Raw genomic sequence first — 8,795 nt, forward strand, 5'->3', positions numbered from 1 at the left:
GAATGGGTTATGGCCCATGCACACACCACCCTCCCCATAGCCCTACTATGGCAAGCCTGTTGAGGTCATCCAATGTGAAATGCACCTTTGGGAGAGTTGTAGCCCGTCTCTGGTGCATCCCATAACTGTGTACTGCTGTAGTGTGATAAACTAGTTAGGTAGGAGTTTTATCCCCAGACTTGGCAACTGTGTGTGTGTGTGTGTGTGTGTGTGTGTGTGTGTGTGTGTGTGTGTGTGTGTGTGTGTGTGTGTGTGTATGTGTATGTGTATGTGTATGTGTATGTGTGTGTGTGTGTGTGTGTGTGTGTGTGTGTGTGTGTGTGTGTGTGTGTGTGTGTGTGTGTGTGTGTGTGTGTGTGTGTGTGTGTGTGTGTGTGTGTGTGTGTGTGTGTGTGTGTGTGTGTGCATGTCTATCTCGGACTGTGTAGACAGCAATGCTTTTTAGGCTACTCACACTCCTTACAATTCATATACTTAACTTTGGCAAGGCTGCTGATGTCACCCACCTAGAAATACACCTCTGGGAAGGATGTAGCCCACTAATCTCCATAGCGCATCATGTAACTGCATACTGCTGTAGTGTGATAAAATAGGTAGGAGTTGTAACCCCAGGCTTGGCAACTATGTGTGTGAGTCTGTGTGTGTGCTTGTGTGCGTATCTGTCTGACTGTGTAGAGAGCAATGCTTTTTAGAGTACTCACACTCCTTACAATTCATATATTCAGCTTTGGCAAAGCTGCTGATGTCACCCACCTACAAATACACCTCTGGGAAGGTTGTAGCCCAGTGATCTCTGTAGTGTGTCCTGTAACTGTGTACTGCTGTAGTATGATAAAGTAGTTAGGTAGGTGTTCTAATCCCAGGCATAGCAAGTGTGTGTGTGTGTGTTTGTGTGTGCGTGCCTGTCTCTGAAGAGAGCAATGCTTTTTAGGGTACTTACACTCCTTACAATTCATATTCTCAACTTTGGCAAGGCTGCTAATGTCACCCACCTAGAGTTACACCTCTGGGAAGGTTGTAGCCTAGTAATCTCTGTAGCTCATCCTGTAACTGCATACTGCTGAAGTGTGATTTAGAAATGTGGTAGGATTCTATCCCCACCCATGGCAGCTCTGGATGTTTTGTGTGCGTTTCAATGTCTGTGTATGGAGCAATGCATTATAGGCTAGTCACACTCAGTACATTTCAAATGGCCTACTTTGGCAATCCTGTTAATGTCATTCATTGTGAAATACACCCTTGGGGAAGGAGTTCTCTAATAATCCCTGTGGTGCGTCCTATAACAGCTCCGTGCTGTAGTGTGGTATAGACCTCTGTTAGGGGTTCCATACCCACACATGTCAGTTGTGGATGTTTTGTGTGTGTGTCACTGTCTGTGTAGGGAGCAATGCATTTTAGGCTAATCACTCACAATGCATTTCAAATGACCTAATTTGGCAATCCTGCTGATGTCATTCATTGTGAAATACACCTTTGGGGAAGGAGTACTCCAGTAATGTCCATGGCGCATACTATAACTTCGTAGTGCTGTAGTGTAATGAGCTAGTTAGGTAGTGGCTCTACTTCCAAATATGACAGGAGTTTGTTTGTGTGTGTGTGTGTGTGTGTGTGTGTGTGTGTGTGTGTGTGTGTGTGTGTGTGTGTGTGTGTGTGTGTGTGTGTGTGTCTGTGTGTGTCTGTGTGTGTCTGTGTGTGTCTGTGTGTGTCTGTCTGTGTGTGTCTGTGTGTGTCTGTGTGTGTGTGTCTGTGTGTGTCTGTGTGTGTGTGTCTGTGTGTGTGTGTCTGTGTGTGTGTGTCTGTGTGTGTCTGTCTGTGTCTGTCTGTGTGTGTCTGTGTGTGTCTGTGTGTGTGTGTGTTTGTAACTCATATCCTATGTAGAAGTGGTTGTGAGTGTGTGGCCACCGTGGAGCGGGTTTTGCATATTTCTTATATGGTGGCCCTACTATATATCACAATGTCCACCATACAGGGATAACTGATGTGAAATAGCTGAGAGGCTTGGGTGCAAAGCCATACCCATACATGTGACATCAAGGCCAAGCAATCACAGTTAGCAACCCCAGTATTACCCAGAGCACACTCTCAACCCATGTCTCACACACACACACACACACGCACACATGCACACACGCACACACGCACACACACACATGCCTAAGCAACAGCCAATATGTGGGTAGTACACTGAATATTGGCCACTGATAGTAACTATGGAGTGATAGCAGTGGGCTACAGAGGGCATGTCACTCTGTCCATCTGTCCAATATGCATGTACATGCAGACAGTGCACCTTCCCCATGTTCCCAAATGGACACCTGCACCACCTGTGGTGCCATCACATGTAACCCACAATGGACATACCATGCCTGACAACATGCCCTGTATGGACAGATGCCACTGACACCAGGGAATGCTATTAGTATGCTATCAATGTAGTTGCAGGGTAAACCTGCTGCCCATTACCAGTTCCCACCACAGGTGATCAAGACTGGCACACCTGATGATAATCTGTGTTCACAACATGGGCCAGACACCCCAGGTACAGTTCCATATGTCAATGTGCATACATGTGGGAGGTGTGCACATCACAGACACCATCCATGTCATGGACTAAGGAACACATAAATGGCAAGCAATGCACAGCATTGGCCGCACACAATAGTCACCCAGGTTACTGGATGGGGGATGCAATACCCACCTGTGTGGGAAAATGCAGAAACTACAGCCCTGAGCCACAATACAGACCATTGTCATGTGGCCTGATTCCAAGGTATACCTATCGCCTACACTTGTATAGCCTGCTGGCACAGCCAACCACCACACATGCGTGCAGACATTCACCCATGCATATCAGCACTGGCACCCTGTGTGTTTGTGTGTGTGTTGTATGGTGCATATGCTCACATCCACACTCACTACAACCCCCATGGGCATACTGAAGCATGCTGTCTTATGTCAGACACCTCCTCATACCCTTTGCCGATACAACCTCCGTATAACCTGTGTGGTGCATGTGATACCTGCACAGTGATGTGTTGTGGCAATCCCACTACTGATGAGTTCTACTCCTGGCCCTGCCAAGTGTGTCATTGTGAGTGCATCCCTGTGAGAGTGTGGCTGTGTTGATGCTGGCACCTGTTCATTTAAACAGGCACGTGTACATCACCTACCATATAGCTATCGTATCCCTGTTGCAGATGTCACTCACCATCACATATATGTTCTGAGTGCTCCACTACAGGTGACACATGTGGTGCATCCAATAACTGCATCGAGCTGTAATAGCATTACATAGCTGTCAGGGGATTGATGCCCTGTGCTGGAAGGTGTGTGACACAAACATGCTTCAGTTTTACTCTCCCACCCCTCCCTGACATGTCTTTGCCTCTGTCTGCCTCTCCCACTCCCTCTCTGGTGGATGTGGAGACCTACACCTGCTTTGCTTAGGCAGCAGCATGTGTATTTTAAGTAATGCTCATGATCAGCTGATGGCCTCTGCATAAATTGCAGCCCTCTCCTAGCTGATTGCATGTGGAACAGCTATGGTAACAGTCCCATAGCCAATTGTATGGAAACACACTCCAATATCTAGGAACATCACGGTGGTGTTGGCCCTTTTCATTCACTGTGAGCAGGAACTAGATCTGTTGTTTGGCAAACAGCATCTCAATTGGATTGGAGATTTACCTCTAACAACATACACTGTGGAAATAGTTCAACAAACAGGAGGAGGATGTGCCTGACCTGACTACAGACTGTAAGTGCTGCTATAATGCATTTGGAGTAATGTTGGTTTAACAGTGTGTGTGTGGATATGGCTGTTGTACATGTCTCAGTTCCTCCATGTCAATTCCATGTTTGAGGAATTCCCATGTGCAGGGTCATCTGCAGACTGGGCAATACTGTGCCTTTGGTTTCATTTGTTACCTACAGAGCATCTATCTGTGGACTGTAGAAGGCAGTGTGAGGATTGCAGTCTGTAGATGGTGAAAGCCGTGACAGTTACTGACTTCATATCCCTCATAGGACATATGTTGCAACAAACCCCATTACAGCAGTAAATGTATGAGGTTATCACAGCAACATGTCAATATTGGCCCTATGTATGTGCTTCCAGCCACACCTCTGTCAACCTTTGTACATATGTCGTGCATGAAGTGGTGCATATGTTCTGTACACCATAATCAGTGTCATCATATCTGATAAGCCAGTGATATATCAGATTGCTACACATGTTATGTACAGTAGGGGTTATATTTCATGACATAACCTGGACATTCTGTGGATGTTTGTACAATAATGAGGTCTGTGTACTTATGGTGAATGTCAACAGTGTGTGTATTGTTAATGTGTACTTTAGCCTGTGTACAGACTGTGGTAGATGTCATTGTTCTAGTTCCCCTCCTATCTGATGTTACATGCTGCTCCACTGTATGGTACCATATTGGCATACATGTTTGTAGGGCCATACACACACATGTCCCATACCACAGACAGCCATCAGAGCAAACTGTGTAGCAGCCCAGTATATTTAGGGTCAGTATGTGAGTGGCACATATGAGGATGGTGTAGAACAGATAGCCAATATACTGTAATATTATGCTAGCTTAACATATGTGGCTGTGGCTGTATTCACATTGGTTGTGGTTATGCATTTTCACACAGGTGTAGTTTACCCTGTGCTGTGACATGCCTGTTGAACCGGTTATATATACTGGTACATGCGCATTCCCCCATAGGAGATATAGGCCAATGTTGATCCAGTCTGCCTGTAGCCTGCACAGTGCATTGTTACATGCCTAGAAGATTAATGTACTTACCCAGTGAAATATCATGTGCAGATACTTGCCAGATGTACTACTGCCAGGCCTCCCTTAAAAGTCCTTTATGTCAGACAGAGCAGTGGGATGTTGTACAGATGTATGTCAGTATCTAGTGGATAGTATGTGGCCATGGCACCCCTGTACCAGCAGTCATTATGTGTCAGGCCAGACAGGGGTGTGTGAATGCATAAACTATGGTGGCAAATGTATACCAGTCGTTATGTGTTATATCCATCTACATGGTTGTTTGCATCCATATTGTTAGGCATGGTACACATGTTTTGCATTAAGGGTTTATGTGTATACCTCTGGACTGTACAGTGTGTCATAATTTCCACATATATCGGCCAATATCTCTGCTTCAGTTCACAGGAGCATTACATGCTAGCAGCGGTACATTACAATGATGTCCTTAAGATGTCTGTCAGTAGCCAGTAGCACACATGTTATAAGCAGATGTGACCTCCCACACACACCACGTCTGTGAAGACAATCCCAATTACAGTAGCAATAGTCTACTAATATACCTGCTATACATACCTGACATCCCCTTGCACTATGACTTTGGTACTATAGGGGCCGGGGTAAGTCTACACTCCATGTCCTGGACATATGGTGGAAATATATGTACATATACTTTTCCAGATAGCCATATATATATATATATATATATATATATATATATATATATATATATATATGATTACACATGTGTAGTACTTCCAATTACCACTGTCATGGCAACCACCCACTATAAATCCCTACATCATGTCGGCGTGGTCCCTTTACATTTCCTGTGTGATGGACATTTTTCCTGTGTGTGGGCATCAGTGTTACAGGCAGCAGGTAGCAATACATCTTACAGGAGAACTGGCACACTAAGGGCAGCCACATATTTGTAGGAGGATCAGGAACTACTGACAGACTGTGAGTAGAGTTATGTTATGCTTTGTATAGTACTGGTAATACAGGGGGTGTGTGCATATATACTAGTTTACCTTGGAATGCAGTCTGTCTGCATAGCTCACAACTGTGGGCCTATCCTCTTGCTGGCCAGAGGTATGCCTATCATGTTTTGTCTATCCACCACACAGGTTCTGTGCCAGATATTACACTGGCAGTGTGTGTGTGTTGTGTGCAGTCAGTACATGGCTACATCCATTTCTGTTTCTAACCTCAATTCATTGACTAAGGGTATGTCGCAGACTATCATGTAACACCAGCAACTTGCTTAGTGTGTGGCAACAGTTTTCCACATATGTGCCTGTGTTCCAGCCTCTGTCCTCCACCTACATACCAAGCTTTGCACATATGTCATGTTGTCGGGGTTGTTTTGCAGTGGGCTGTGAGTATATCACACTGCCATTGCTGCCATCAGTCTACTGCTGTTGAATCCCCCACACATACGGTGGGGCTGGGGCCATATATGTGTGGGCATCACCAACACAATACATGTGTGCCTTTATGCACTCCAGAGGCATGTGTATGTAACAGTGGTATATGGCCCTGTATTATTGAGTCTAGGGGGGGTGCACCATAAATAAGCTAGGCTGTTACAAAATGTGGGGGTATCGGGGTGAGCTGCCTTAAGGTATCTGGATGTACAGTACTGTATACTTCACTTATATTTACATTACTTACATGAATTGGGTTAATGCAAGCCTAATACCTCCTGCCATAGAGACTGTTCTGTTTGTCTGTGTGCTCGTGATGGTGTCAGTTATGTCTTGTTATGTAACAGTTACAACCAATTTGGTCACATGACATCTTTACCACCTACTGAGTTTGTACAGAGTGTAGACAGAGGCTGCTGAACTAAACATCTGCATTACATACTGTTGATTGTTTGGTATCCTGTGGGCCAGTCTGTCTTCACTATTGTATAATTTGAAGGGCTTGGCCTGGACATAAACAGTTGTGAACCTTTCCAGACAAGTTTATTAGTGTAACTGTTTCATAGTTGAATTACTCTGTTTATATGGTTGTCAGTATCTGAACAGCTATATGACATGGCATATAGAACTGTAATAGTACACAATTACAGGTTTTCCATTTCTGCAAACCTGTGTGTGGTGTTTTTCCTATGACCTCTCTGTGGGTATATGTTGCAGGCAACGATTGTCATTTGTATGGGTGGCCCATACAGTGTCCAGTTGTTCAGGTGTTAACTGTAGGCATAGTGGCTGTTCCATATTGTGTGCACCTTCTACATATGTATCTTACTGAACATATATCTGCATGTGTATGTGTACTCACATGCATGCATATATTGGGTCAATTCCTATCTCTTTCAGTTTCCCTTCTTTAAAACCCGCATTTGCGCAGTTTTGCATGATTTTGCACATAGCACAGCATTGGGCAGCGCCACTTAAACGGGTTTAAACTATTCCCGGCTTCACAAAGTCTGCTCTTCACTTTTTCCCTTAGAACTGTTCTAAATCTCAAAGTAAGCACTCTATTTTCATTCTAAAGCCCTGCAGTTGCTCGTATAAGTAATCTTATAAGTAAGCACTAATAAACTAAAGCACTACACCCTCTTATACTCCCTTTAAGTACTTGGCTCCCTATTGGTCCTTTTTGATCAGTCAAAAAGTAGTTCTTTATACTATTTTGGCATGTCCAAAAGTCAGCTTTGGGTTTACTCTCCAGTCCAGCTGGTGAATCTGGGAATCTTGAGGCAATGTTACAACTGCCTTATGTACACAGAGCACCCTCTCCTCCTAACAAGCTCAAATATATGTGAGAGATGCAGTTATATAGCCAAACTGGAGGCTGAGCTCTCTCAACCCAGTACTGGCACAGTCAGTCAGGAGGAGAAGGTAACCACACACACCACAAATCCAGTCTCACAGAGACCTATCGCAACATCAGACCAAACACATAAACACACAAAAACATACTCAGAAGCTCTAAATAAAAATCTGCCCAAGCAGCAGACACCTCCAAAGCAGACATCCAAGCGACCGCTACCCCACAACAATACCCATGTATCACATAGTTCACAATGTCAGTGTGCCACACAGTCACAGCCCTTAAGGCTAAACAACACACCTAATACACTTGTAATAGGTGACTTGATTGCCAGACACACTGATGTCCCACTCACCAGGCTGAACAAGGAGAAGGTCACTGTAAGCTGCCTGTCAGGTGCCAGGATCTGCCACATAACACAAGCACTCAGGTCACTCCAAAGCAAGTACAAATATGACTCCGTCATTGTCCATGCTGGTGTGAATGACCTGAGACGTACCTCCCTGGACTACAAGAAAAAAGACATAGGGGAGCTCTCTGAGCATGTAGCTCAGGCCGGTATGACCCTGACCTTGAGCAGCATCTTACCCTCACCAAGAATGATGCCACAGTATAAAGACAAAATGATCAATTTTAACAATTGGCTAAAGTATTGGTGTCATTCAAACGGGATCCAGTGTCTGTCAGCCTGGGATGACATGCTCGACAAACCACGTTGTTTCGCTAGGGATGGCTTGCACCTGTTACCCCTGGGCTTTCAAATATTGGCTAAGGCTCTTGCCACCCCTATAGTGCCTTTTTTAGGCAAGGCTCAAAAGGCAAACCCACCTCCATAGACAACACAAGGAAAAAGAAACCAAGGGTAATGTTGCTCACCGCCAGAAGTCTAAACCTCAAGATGCACGCACTCGAGGCTCTCCTCAGTATGGAAAATATTGATATCTGTGCAGTAAGAGAAACCTGGTCCAAGGCTCCCAAGAGCACCCCAGCACTACCAGGTTATACCTCATACCATGCTTTTCGGCCCCAAAACTCAGACTGAACCACAAAAGGAGGGGGAGTATCCATATTCATCAAAGATACCCACACCTCCAGGTTAGTGGCACTGCAAGAAGTATCAGAGAACATCCATGTGCAACTAACAGTGGGCAAAACTGCCTTTCAGTTTGTAGCCTGCTACAGACCACCATCCCAAACTCAGGAACCCCACTCAGCTTTCCT

Source organism: Protopterus annectens, chromosome 4.part1 (assembly GCF_019279795.1).
Source record: "Protopterus annectens isolate FY-2018-M chromosome 4.part1, PAN1.0, whole genome shotgun sequence".
NCBI classification, from domain to species: Eukaryota; Metazoa; Chordata; order Ceratodontiformes; family Protopteridae; genus Protopterus; species Protopterus annectens.